The sequence below is a fragment of the Aquila chrysaetos genome, chromosome 10 (assembly GCF_900496995.4).
Source record: "Aquila chrysaetos chrysaetos chromosome 10, bAquChr1.4, whole genome shotgun sequence".
Taxonomy (NCBI): Eukaryota; Metazoa; Chordata; class Aves; order Accipitriformes; family Accipitridae; genus Aquila; species Aquila chrysaetos.
In genome coordinates, this window is record NC_044013.1 from 4910860 (window position 1) to 4925326 (window position 14467).

General features: G+C 37.7%; 1 long non-coding RNA gene across 1 annotated transcript; it reads right to left on the minus strand.

Moving 5' to 3' along the window:
* Window positions 1-3181: 3181 nt before the first annotated feature.
* On the minus strand, window positions 3182-12832 carry LOC115347282. The gene is made up of 3 exons (XR_003925431.1): window positions 12726-12832; window positions 12509-12612; window positions 3182-3470 (listed from the first exon to the last, which is right to left on the minus strand). It is a non-coding gene; the product is annotated as an uncharacterized LOC115347282 (long non-coding RNA).
* Between the last annotated feature and the right edge of the window lie 1635 nt (window positions 12833-14467).

The window sequence follows — 14467 nt, forward strand, 5'->3', positions numbered from 1 at the left end:
ATAGCTTACTTGGTCTCTCTCTCACCTAACATCTCTCCCTCCAAGAGGGGCCTCTGCTTTCTGGAGAGAGTTAATCTTATCAGATAGAGGAGCTGAGCAAAGCTATTACACACCTGTGAGCTGCACAGTCTCCTGATGAAAAGGGAGATTTGAATGCCTGCAAGAAGGTAAGAAATGAGCTTCTGTCTCCTGCGTGCTGCCGGCTGACTATTCTGGCTGCCAAGCTCTTCATAAGGAAGCCATTGCAACCCTACCTAGATTTTTTTTTTTTTTTTCTGAAATCTGTTGTAGTCTTGTCTGGGAAATCCTATCAGATCAAGGTATGTTTGTGGATATGTGCATATCCAGTCTGTGAACCCTGGTACAACTGCCTGATCTTAGCTTCTATTTTTTCTACAGTATCAAGAGCAAGGAGCTTGGCATGCCCAGAAACCAAACTTTCAACCCTTGGGGGACTCCATGGGCAAAGTCTGAAGCACGTAAGAATTTCAGGCATGAACAAGATAGATAGGTAATTTGTCACAGGTCAGGGAGAGGGGTGTCATTATCTTCAGTTTAAGCACCAAGGAGACAGTTGGGATTTATATATCTATCTCCTCTTTGGGACACAACCATAAAAAAATCCAAGCTAAACTTCTAAGAAGACCAAAAGAAGTCAGCCTCTGGTTCCAAATTATGCTCTATAGATAGGCAGAGATAGAAAATCAATAGGCAGAGATGGAAAAGAGGCAACAGGAGTAGGCAGGCAGCATTAGACAAAGCATAGCTTATTAACTTTTAAAATATGCCTTATTACATTGGTTCTATCAGATTTTGCACTTCACATTAAATGCTGAACCCTTGCAAGATTTGTTCTAAACATTTGTAATCTTAAGTCTACATATTTCAATAACAATATTGCATAAGAATGATAAAAATATAGATTTTGCAATTTTACGTTTAATGAAAAGTCTAAAGTTGAAGAGCTATGTGAAGATCTATGGATTTAAATAAAAACAAAATATGCGACTTTGGAGATTTCAGAGTCGAAGTTTCTAATGTCCACCTATGTCTGCAAATGCTTAGCTGTGAAAATTGATCTCTTTTACCTTTGACACAGAAAGTAACCATGGTCAGGCACAGCTTCACAAAACTAACATTAAAGAAAAGGGGGGTGAAACAGCCACCACCTACACAAAAATGACTATTGCTGCACATAGAGTAATCAGTTGCTCATCCAACTACACTGTGCAAATACAGCTATGTGATATGCATATGCAAATGTTGTCTTTTCAAATTCAAATACATGCACCTGCAAACTTTTTTTTTTTTTTTTAGAGGTCAGCTGAAAATATTGGCTGTCTTGCCTAAGGAGCTCAGATTTTTTCAACACATATCACATATTTCTGCAATTATTCACCAGACTATCTTGCCCTTGTTTTCCAAATCACTCCTTTAAATTAAACTAGCAAGATTACAAGGCAAAATATCATTAACAGATAATAGAATGTCCAAAAAGGAAATTAATATGAATTACAAATAAGGAAGAGAAATAGGAAAATCTTTTTAGGGCTATATTTTCTCTTGTCATATACTGTCTTTTATCATGACATTACAGAGCTCAACCAACATCAGAAAGATTAAAGGCCTGCTGTGGTATTCCCTGCTTCAAACACTTCAAAATGTGGAATTCATCCAGTAAATGATTAAAAGTTGCCTCTTCCACTGGAACTGCATTTAGTTTTCACAGTGCACTTGCAATTTACAAATATTTCTGTGTATGTATGTATGGAAAATCTCTTTGGCAAGCACTCAGGTACTAGGTAGGATGTGTTAAGGCCAAGGTGCTTGCAGGGGACCAACTGTAAGAGAAGTTTGACCATTTGCAGTTGCATGTTGTAATACAAGGACATCTGAAGCAAATTTTGTCTTCAAGAGTACATGCTGCTTCTTGAAAATGTCCTTGAATATATCACAGTCTAAGTGAACAGAATGGCTACTCAAAAATAAGATGACTCAGGAGGAAATATTATCATTTCTATCCTGAGGCAGTAAAGTTTACTCAATAACTTCCACTTTGTCTAACCTCTAAACTATTTCATAAGTGCTGGAAACATTCTTTTCAGCAACAGGAAGAAAATGGGAATTTAACTAGACTTCATTCATAGTTAAAATCTGGGGGAAAAAAATATAATCTTTGCCCTTTTTAAACAACTAATAAGGACGAAATCTCTAATTTGGAAGGAACAATTCATGCAAGGAAATCTCAAGCCTGTTCATATTTCATGTACCAGTTTTCACCACAGAAGTGAATCTTTGAAAAGGTTCCCTGTTGTGTCCTCGATATTTTTGCCAGGGGAGGTATAACAGTCCAAAGCAAGGTAGCTAGACCAGCAGTGCTTCCAGCAACTGCAGTATAGTTAGTGGGTGTTAATCAGAAAACCCCTGCAAGAGTCACCAGCAGTATCCTCAAAAGTCAGATGTCAAGTTCAGAAATGGACGCTGAAGACAAAAAGAACAAGAAAGCCTTTGAAGAGTGAGGAAACATACAGAAAGGAGTACAGAAAGTGCAGAACTTCAGGGTAAGAAGAGAGAAAAATGACCACATAAGAATAAAGAAATTTAAGAGTACTAGGGGGGGAAAGTTTTGACCTAGCAAAAGGACAGCACGCACAATACAAGGCTTGATTAAACACTGCAATAAAGTTAGCCACAACCATCCCATGAGCAATATCTAGACTAATAAAGTGGGAACACTGATAATCTGAACAGGATTATAATTTATGACTCCTTTGATTTAGCATCTGAGTCCCATAAGCACATCTGGCTTCCTCAGTGTCTATGTCCTAGTGACAGGTGTCATTTCTATAGCAGTCAGGGATGCAAAAATGAACATAAAGCTCTGTATTACCAAACATACCAGAGGAATTAACTGGAAGATGAAAGTATGGATACAAATCCAGAAGCCCAAGGAAGAGGCCAAGTTCCACAAAGGAAGAGGTAGCTCAGAAGACTGTTATTCTACATGGCCTCAAGTTGACATCAGAGTACAGAAGTTCATAACCATTGCTTTGCAGCTCATTTCTTGGGGGATCTGGGAGGCGAAACATGGCTCCATGACTTATTCTTACAGTCCCAGGCTTTGAGACATGCTGTAAGAAATCTGATAGATGAGAAAAGAATCAGTGTCAGGTAGAAGCAAAGACATGTTCTCCTTATTTTTGCAAACTTCTTTCCAACGTCATGATCGAGAATTTTTACCTTGGCTAGACCAAACTTATCAAGTTTCATCCTGAAAATGTTAAAATGACTGCTTTAGCATACATATAAGGAGAAGTAAATCCAACTAGATGCAGCTCCTCAGTGTAGTTATAACTGGCCATGAGTCTGGATGACTCAGGGCAGGACTGTACCTCCTCACTTCTAGGATCAGCGTGAGAACAGCGACCATCAGTACTGCCTTCAGAGGAAAGTCCTCTCAATGCATCTGTCTGAAAAAAAAAAAAAAAAGCAACAGTGAGATAGTTTCCAACTCCAAACAACTCCTTAGATTATGTCCTTACCTCACCTAGGCGGAAGGAGCGATTCACAGGCCTAAATCCCAGTTTTTCAGATTTTCATATTGTATTTTCACGTGGATGAGCAGAGCAGGATGTCTGAGAGTATACAACTGGGTGCATAATCAAATATCTCCCTTTAAATTAAGACAGTAGCAGGAAAACCACCACCCATTTTGGGCCTAACAAGCGGAGCACTTGCTTGGGACAGCAGCATTTTACCCCTGCTTGTCCTGCAACTTCCAGAGCATGCCTGAGAGCAACCTGAACTTAAAACCATAAGATTCTGTCTGCATTGACCTGTGTGTACTTCAGTACCAGTCTGGATATGTATTATGCTACTGTGGTATGGGTTGTATAAGAACTATAAAAGAACCTGAAATACACTCCCTTAAAAGACAAGTTCTGAGCCCTCACATCAGCAGTTTTCTTTTCAAAGTGCTGGTGCAGTCAAACAACCCAGCATATTGTCATCTTTCAGCTCAATTGTGGTTTGGGGAAATGAATCAAGACTTTCCAATGTCTGGTCTGTGGTAAAGATTTCTACAGATAGGTAGGACTCCTTTTATTATCATTATGCATTTCCAAAGAAGAGTGAAAGACAGGCAAATCTTGTGAAAAGTTTTGTCTCTCAAAATGCATTAAAAACACGCTTCTAAACTTTTCTAAAGAAAATCCTTAACTCTAGAGATGGGTTTGAGGAAGGAAAAAAAAGCAGCAATGTCAAAAAGCAACATAAAGCTCGAAAGATACAGTACCAAGGAAACATAATTTGATGGGAATTGCAGGTCATTCCTGCTGCCATTGAGAAAGGAATTAGGGTGTGGGGGACTGCTTAATGCTCCATCATGTGGAACATAAGTCAATAAAATTTTAGTTATTCAGTAAAACGCCATTGTAAAGTCTCCTTGCTTGACTTTGCTACTGCTGTTCTATATGTAAGGTTTGAATTACTTTACTGGGAACATTTTCTGTTTACTTTCCTTATCTGAGCAATTTATTACAATTGATGCAACACTGTATTATGACATCAATATTAATAGTAACACATCAATAATAAGATGACTTTTTATGTTTCACAACCATGCACGGACATTTTCAGAATCCGCATTACGTATTATTACTATTATGTATTCAATGATATGCAATCTTCCATAAATACTGGACAAAGTATGGTAAAACAGATAATAATTCAATAATATCAGAACACACAAAGAAGTCAAAAACACTAAGTCTAATCTTAAAAGTATAGAGTAAAATTGTTTTCTGTGTCATACAAGAAAAAATTGATTAAATAAATTAAACTGATCCTGAATCAGCACAAGATCTCCAAAGGGTATCTAACAGGAGTCTTAGATACAGAGCCAAATGCCTCCACAAAAAACTCATTTAGGGCTGCAAGTAGCAGGTGACAACAAATGTCAATTAAGACCAATATTGTATACCTTTTTCTCTTGGTTCTTTGTCTACTGAAATCAGTATAAAAGGCTGACTCGTTCCTACTTACACCTCAGGAAAAATTTGCCTTGCCAGCCAGGGGTCTTTCAGAGATCCCAGAATGACCACTTGGCCACGCAGGGCCGAGCACAGCCCTAGACAGCCATTTCCAGTGAGCTGCAAAATTGTAACGGCTCTGTTGGTGACTTTGCCCGCTCCAGTCCCCCAAAAGACCACGGACGCTGTCACTGAAAAAATATTTCCGTATCTGAGATCAAAGCCAGAATAGCAGCCAGGTGCTGCAAAGTAACAAAAAGGAGAATTCCCTGTCACATGCTACATTGCTCTAGAGGAACTGACCTAAAATAACCAAATAAAATGTAGCCGTAGAAAACATTGAACTATCACATTTAATTTCACCACAGATGGAACAGGTGGAGTGACATCAGTAGATGGAACTCCAACACACCAGTGAATCGAGGAAACGATTCATTTAAGATGGGATAGCTAGGTAAACAGGAGTTAGAATACTGCAAGAGTTTTCCATTTCCAAAACTGAAAATACCATTGAAAAAAAATTAATAACCTTTGAATTCCCAAATTTTACAACTTTAACCATTTTTACCAGTTACACAAATAGCTGTGAATTTGAGTCTCAGAAATACCCCTAGCTTCCTGAGCGTATAAATGTTTACACACACACATTTCTCTGGCAAGGTACACTGGGATGAGCTTAACAGAAAGCAGCCTTTGAAGAAGGTGAATGAAAGGGCCTGGGGTTCCCAAAACCCCCTAAAGAGAGGACCTGCCTCTTGCTTGTCCCTCTCATCCTCAGTGAGCTTCTATCAACAGTGTTAAGAGAAGACAAAACACTTTTTGTAGCGCTCTGCCAGGGTATGGATTAGGGCTGAGTTACTGTTAGATAGTTTTCTTATGTATTAGCGAATAAAGCTGCGACCCAGTTAAACCATTTTTCCTGTTACCTTGTCTTTCTTTTTGCCATAATTGTTACAAAAATGTACTTGCACTCAATAGTTTTCTTAAAAATGAACAAGTCCAGCCTAAAATTGAACACGGTCACTGCTGTCATTTAACAAATTGCAGTTTCTTTGTTTGTTTTTGAAGTCTAAAAAGCTCTGTGCTTGTTATGCAGCATCATTCCACTTTGCTGTTCTGTGAGAATGCTGTGTAGACAAGATTTTTTTGGATAAAATGTACACACGCAATGGAAAGGAGAGAAAATGCGTCCAACAAACTTCTGAATTGGCCCAAATACAAAATTACCATATACTGACTTATTATAGGGGTGCTCAACATTTCTCACTCAATGAACAAGAATTTTTATAGTACCTGCCATTGGGATTCTTCCTATTCCATCTGTCATTTCACAAATGGCCTGTAGGAATGTGAGGATTGCTTACAAAGAAAACTGCTTCACGCATCTTTCGGTATTTTTTAAGCAGTTTAAGACATCAAAACAAGGAAATGTCCTCCTCTTTGTGCATCACCATGACTAAGCCTATGAACCCTTAGATTAAGGCATGGCAGGCAACGTTAGCAGTCAGAATATTGTGCGTGTCTCTGTGTGTATTTTAAGTTACTAAATAAGTAACGGTGACACGACCTGGATAAGGTACAAGAGTAAAATGAAAAAGACAAGTTGCTGCCAAAAGTAACACAAAAGTTCCTGGCTAAAAGGTGTTAGAAGCTCTCAAATGACATTGACTTCAGTGAAACATGACCAAAAACCAGCCAAAAAACTGCCAGTCTCAATCACTATTGCCTCTGTTTTACTTGTGCTTAATGTCAGGAAGATAGGAGACGCTCACAGAGATAGCCTGCTAGAGACCCGCTAATTCAGTGACTAAGTCCACCAAGGAAAGTCAGAAGCAAACGTTGTCATAGGGACTTTCAAAAGGACATTGAGGACATAAAGCATTCAGGTCCAAATTTTTAATGAAATCTGGCGTGCAGAGAAACAGAACAACATGTAACGAGTCACTGCATATAGCTGTTCCCCAATTTTTTGGATATTACTTCACTTTCTAAAATATACCTGGTTTTAAGCTAAGAGAATAATTTCAGTAGCTCAAACATTATCACAGTGTTTCAATTGTAAGTAAACATTGACTTAACAGTGGAAAACACATGAAAAATAATGAGAGAACAAGTTTTGGGTCACACCAAATACTTAAATAACATTAAATTGTACGCAGTTTATATACATTATATTCACATATAAAATAATAGTCTGCTGCTAGAAGGAAAACAGATGATTCAGTAGTTAGGAAAATATCCTAGAATAGGTAATCCATCCCCAACAGATTCCTGTGCGCTTGGTGGCAAGTGAGGTTTTTTTAATCTTTCAAGCATCAGAATAAAGTATTATACATTTTTTTCCAGTTTTCAGAAACTCTGTGAGGGTTAATGTTATCAATGATTGTTGATAACTGAAACGGAAACAGGATGGAAACCATATAAAATTTCAGATTAATAAACAGGCAGGCCAATTAAGTTCAAATTAACAAAATCACCGAGAAATAGGTAGTCTGCATGACCTGTAGCTGGGAAATATGGTCCAAGTAATAGAAGAATCAAAGTGAAACGAACCAGAGCAGCACTTCATTCTTGCACCGCATACTTACCACCTAAAGGTCAGGTAAAATGAATTGTTATCAGCACCTGGCAGCCACAAAGGAATGCAAAGACAACCAGCTCCACATTCGCATGGGCTCAGAAGCATCCCTTGCCCTTAGCAGGTTATCATGCTTATAACTTCACCCTGCTTCTAAAGAAGGGCCAAGCTTCTGAGGACAGGACTATGAAAAGAAATATATAATTAGACATTCACAGCTGCCATGCAGCTTGGATAGTCATTTGCCATTCTAAAGCAGATACAAGAAAAACAATCAAAAAGGGAGCATTTTGCACACGCTTTGCACAGCTACAGCTCTGCAGGACTGCAGAGTTTTCAGCGTAGGAAACAGCACAAATCATACAAAAGTCAATGACATGGTGACATTTCATTTTTCATCAAGGTTTCACCTGTAAGGTGGAGCCCAGGCTTCACTCTAATTTTTTAGTCTAATTTTAGACACTGCTCTGTCCACAGAGTCTTTGCAGAAAAAACTGAGGTCAAGCCACCAGAGCTCCAGGGACAGCAGCTGACTCCCATCCAAAAGCATTGCTGCACTGGTTTAATGTCAGCATGGCAACGCCTTTAGGTCAGAGCTTGCGTGGATGCAACGACATAGCGCAAGGGCAGAGGAAGCTCAGGAATGAATGAAAGATAAAGCGCGGACATCAGCCAGATGTAAGTTCAAAAATACAAAATCCAGAGACTTAACTGGAGGCCTAGGCGTAATTTGTGCACAGTATTTAGTAACATATACATTGTATATATAGTACAAGATTTATATGCAATTTTGTTATGGCTTGTATCTGAATCAATCTTTAAAGCAGAAACACCACACACTTCTGACCATAAAAAAACCAACTAACCCTTAAAACCAGGTAAAACAGAATATGACAACAAGCTAGAAATACCAACATTTCTGCATGTCAAAATTAATAAATGTCATATTTTGTGCTCACACAGAAAAAAAATGCAAGGTCACTTTCAGCAGATCCAGTGAACGCTAGCATACTGTATGTTGAGTTTTAACATAATATAAAGCCATCTGGTATGGAAACTCAAGCTCAGCAGATGCATTTGGAAAACAGAGCATTCATTTTTATTGTGCACTAAAATTAGATGTAAAGTGTGCTCAAAAGCATAACTAAAACAGATTGTCCCTTCTAGCATTTATGTTGCAGACATCAATGAGGCCTGCATTTGTTGATTCTGTGTTCAGACCTCTGGTCTGCTTACTATCCCTGTCAAGATATTAAATAGGAAACTTCTTTCCTTCTGATAAATATAACTCCAAATAATCGTTTAACTGCTCTCTGGCACTTGTTAGCTGTTCAAACTTTCTTAAGAAATTATACTATTTACCTTTAAAGTTTGTGCTTTATGAAAATTCATTTAACTAGAAAAGCAAAGCATTACTAGTTGACTGGTTTTTTCTATTAATCTCATTAATTTGCAGTGTTTAAAGCAGAATAATTATGTAAGAAAAAAAGGCAGACAAAAATATAAGACATTTACTCCTCTTGGTATTGAAAAAGCCACAGATCTGGGACAGTAATAACACCATACCCAGCACCCTATAAAAGCAACAAGTTCACCTATAACTTGTTATTCCGGATCCTCATTTTGGAGTTTCAGTATGATTAGTTTTTGTCTCTAGAAGCTGGAAATTGGTTAACTTCAATACAAGACTTCAACACAATCCTGCTTAAAACAGATGCATATTTGGTCTGGCATACAAGCCACAGTAGTTTTAAGAAGTGAAAATAAGTCTTGGTCCCTTGTAAGATTTTGGGAAGACAAACTGTTCTATGATGATTTTCAGTCTCTGATCAGAGTAGTCTTAAAATCAGTATGGGCAGCAATGTGTTCTTTATCTGGTGAAGAGGCAAACTTAATGAAACATTCTCAAATTTGACTGCTTTCTCCATAACTGAGAAGTAACCTGCAAGAGACTTTGAAGTCTTTTAAAAGCCCCAGGGGTATGTTTTTTTGTTGTTTGGTTAGCTTTTTCAGAAATCTACCCTTGTTCCATTCTAATTTTCTAGTGTTTGCAAAGACAGTTCCCCATCACCGTTGACTTTCCCATCATTTCTGCTATGTTATGCTTAGGTCCCAGAGAGCCACAGCTTCAAAGTGCTTAGAAACCTTCCTTGGGGTTACAGCACTTTCCTCCACTCGTGCTTCTGGATCCACCCGTTCCCTCCACACTCTCCTCACTCATGACTTAGGTGGCAAAAAAGCAGGGGACTGCTATGACTCCAGATTCTTGTTTCTCTCCCAGATCTTCCATCACAAGTGGAATATTGCCAGCACAGATCCCAGCTTGACCCTACCAGGAAAGCATTTACCCATGCCTGAGCTGCTACACTGCTGGCCCCTTCCCCTTTTTTATGCCCTCCCTAAACTCCAGCTTTCAACTTCAGAGTTCCTTTAATGCAGTAGTCAAGCTACTATCCACAGCTTGTAATTCACACCTGCTATAAAGCATTATACGATGCTCTCAATGAAGGGCTCTATATGAAAAAAAAATAAATAAATGTATGAGTGGGATTGTATGTCAGCAATATTCCTCCTCCTTGGAAACACATCTTTATATTGAAGGAGTGGGAAATGTGTAACACCAGCCATATTTAAGGTTCCTTTCCTTGAATGTCAGATTCATGCAGTGGCTTTCAAGACTGTTTCTTTTGTTGCCACATATACCAGTTTGATTCTGAAAGCAAAAAAAGAAACATTAAATACTTTGGGATTTTCTTTTGTTTGCAAAGAATGAAAATATAATTGCACCTGGCAGAGGTAAGGAACTGCTGAAAGTCAAATCGATTCTGAATCTATGGGCCCAGAGTAAAAGGAGAGAGGAGTCTGAAAGCCTAATTATCTCAAAGGCATCTGAGATGCGCAAAAAGCTTATAGAAATGCACCACCCGTCAGCTTGTGTTGCTTAATTACAGCTTATGGATGGTTAAATCAGTGGTGCAGTCTGACTGGTTGAATATTACTAAGTATTTCGTGACTGCCCTCAGAAAGAACAATTCATCCCTGTACATTTTCAAAACTGTTCTTTCTCTTACTCCATCTTTCAGAAGAATGTCTTATTTTCAGAGTTACAAACTGCTCAGCATATAATCGAGAGTCAGCAATCCACCACCTCTGCTAGTTTGGAAATGCAGTCGATCGCCCAAGTGGTACAGCATACGCTTTGTGCACGCTGTATGGTCAGTGGGTACTCCTTAGGCTACAGGTGTTGTGATGTTTACATCAATGAATAAAGGAAAAGACATAATACAGAATCAGACTGTAAATTTTTTAATCTACTTGTCAAAAGTTATTTGAAGGATTAACTACATTTAACTATCTACTAGCTTTGTGTTCTGGCCTATAGGATCACAAATTGTATTTGTCAAAATAATGTGATTGCTTAATGTGCATGAATTATGTGTATCCACCTTCAAGGTTCTGAAAAGGTTGTGGTATGCGAATGTTTACCATTTTATTCACAAACCTCTACTACCTCTACAATGGCATCTGTATAGAATGTTACATGAATTTTGAGAACAAAATATTAACAACATAATTTTGTCATCCAGTAGAAAAACTAGATGGAGGCTGAGCATGGCAAATTAGCCTTGAAATGTATATAACTAAGTCAATGAATTATTGGAACAACCCATCAGAAGTCATAACAATTCTAACAGTAACAGGAATGACTGCATGTTTTCTATTAGAAGCAAAGAACAATTCAGGAGCTCTTAAGGTTTGACATTTACAGAAGGTCAGGCTACATACTTTCTTCTGGCCTTAAACAAAGCAAACAAAAGGAGTTTTCTCTTTCGTAAACTTTTGTTAGACAAGATACTCTTAAAATCTCTGGAGCTGTGCATAGATATACTGGATGAATATATTTCCATCTTTTAGACCAAAGGTAGGTGGTGGAAAGAGAAAGAACAGAACACAACATTACAGGAGTTTTCAATGATATGTAACTTCACTGAGAAGTATTTCTTATTGCTCTTCTGAAAAGAAATATATGGTAATATAAGCAATAAGTAACAATGCGGTATCACTATCCTAAACAGTAGCATTTGAACCATTTATTGATGGATGCTCTAGTGACTGTTTTTAATAAAGTCCTGATCCAGGACCTCACTGACTTTAATGCTCTTCAAATCAAGCCTAAAGAACTTAGAATCACACTTTAGCACTAGTCGACAAAGAGAAACCAAGGCCAGGCCATCCTAGGGTCTTAGTAGGCTATAAGGAATGTCAGTTTTTCAAGAAACCAGTAAATTATCTATAGAGCGGTAAAACAAGTAGAACCTTTCTAGAGAAGTTCTAATTGCATGGAGAGAAGAGTCTTGTCCGCAAACCCTCAGAGCAGTAATTTCTTTACTTCTTTCTTGGTATGCTGCAGACCAAGGTATTTCTTCATGCAAGGATAACAGAATCAATTTTATAATAAATATATATCATTATTTATTAATTATGGAAAACTTCATTTACAGGTTTAAGTCGGTGGAGGTTTCTTCCTTTTATATATGTCTAATTGGCATGGTTTAGTTAATTAGGGTCTCTATTCCAGTGGCAGAACAACTCTTTAGAATATTATGTGAACTAGTTTCAATACTAAGAAGAGCTAGTTAATCCCTAATTTTATTTTGGTATTTATTTTCCCATGAAATATACCTAGCTATTAGTGCAACATTTTCTACCAAATCAATTGCATTCCCATTGGGAAAAAACAAACAAACAAACAAAGAGAAAACAACCAAAAACCCCACAAAAACCCAACAAAATTAAGGAAAAATAACTAGAGCAACCTTCAGTTAAAATCTCATGCACTGCTCTGTCTCATTTATCGAAAAATGAGTTTCCTTAGAACAGAACCCAGGACATTATTTACCATTCATGAAGATCACATCCTGAAACCACTTCTGTGTCTCCCAGCCATGAAACGACCTGCTAATGAAATCACCTCTGTGCTTGTTGCAAGTTGCTGGGCACACCCTGTAAAATGGAGTACAGAGGGGAAATATAGAATCATATCGCACTGTTGGGAATTTAATTTTTAAAACAGTATCTCAAGAAACCCTGAAAGCATGCGTGAAATGCACTCTTACCTCTCGAAAAATGATTCCTTACTGAATCCTCATGGTGTCAAAAGCAGCCACCTTCCATAGCTCAAACTAATACAATTTTGTTTTGGAAAAATTACTGTTCTCCTGCAAGTTCTTTGTGATAAAGCTGATATTCACACTTAACTTCTCTCAGGAGCCACCACAGGAACATCGTTGGAATGTGGGTTCACTCACCTATTAAGTATAATTCAAACATGCATTTTTGCATGAGAAAAAAGGGAATGGGAATCCAAGAGACCTCCAGAGAAAGGTAAAGAAATCCAAGAGCATTATAATACAAAGATTTACAGTTGATTCATAGTTATTCTCCTATTATTTCCTCTCCCATTCTCTGATTTATCTTTTTTTAAAACCTATCTGAAGTCTTATTCAAACTTTATTCATATTTGATTTCTTCCTTTGGATGTGAAAGTATTTACACTCAAACTATAACATCACAGAATAGTTGAACAAAGCTATTGAAAGATACTTGGTCTGGAATTATTCCCAACTTCACCCTCTTTGTGCTCCAACATACACATGTTAATAAGTTTTGTTAAACTCAGTCTGGATGCCTGCGATACTTCAGTAATAAAAAATTATCTCAAACTGACCAACTTTCCTCATGTATTTAAAAAAAAAAAAACAAACAAAAAAAACTATGCCAAGACCCTTGGGGAATTCTTGATGTTGTAACCAGCTCTCCATCACAGCAAAATACATATATATGTGTATGTATCTCCATTGTTAGTGCATCTTCTCCTTTCTTGATTAAACAGTAACAGCTACCATTAAGTTCCTGTAGGAGTGACCCAGACTGCCCTTTGTATGTGGGTCCAAGCCACATATAAATTAAAATAATGATGCAGTGAACTCCAGCTACAAAGGTTTATTTTCTTTTTCAACATCCACAAATAACTCCTTGATTTTAATGAGATTTTTCTCCATTTACAATATACCCAATTAGTGAGCACTTCTTCTCTAAGCTTTACAACTTTGAGAAGCTTCAGGCAGAGAAACCAAAGTAAAGAGGCTGATAGAGCCAGTATTGCTACAAAAAAGAGCAAGAACTAATATATACAGTAGAGCTGCATTATAGAGATTACTCTGGCCTAAGACAATGACTTTTGCAGCTGCCTTCTGGAAGTAATTGAGTGGCTATACATATGAAGTATAACTCAATGTAATTGCTTTGGCTAGGAAGGGGAGGTAAGTGCCACTGGAAGTGAAAGTTCTCATTCGCAAAAAGTATGATCTGATGTAATACTTCACTAGGCTAATGGTAATAATGAAACGAGAATGTTTAAAACTCTGTAGTTATATTAACTTGCAAAAGAGCAAATTTACCATAAAAGCCAATCTGGGCACATGGGAAACACAAGACACTCCACAGTTATCTGTAACTACTACACAGATGGACATGTATGCAATTTACATGCAAGACTGAAAGTACATAACTAGAAGCCACGTACGAGAATAATAGACGCTTGACCTAAGATGTAATTGCGTTTTAAGTCACTGTTTGGATTTCAGTGCTGTAACAAGCTTCGTCCAAAACTTGGGACTTTCTTGCCCCAAAGGTTCCTTTACGCCTGAGTAAGTAACCACACTGATAGTGTCACACAGGCCAGTTCCAGAGTGTCTCCAACACACCACGCAGCATAAGAGATCAGAAGATCTTCAAGTGTTTCAGAAGGAGGAATTAATTGGTTAACTGTTAGCAGGTTTAGAATTGATTTCCACCA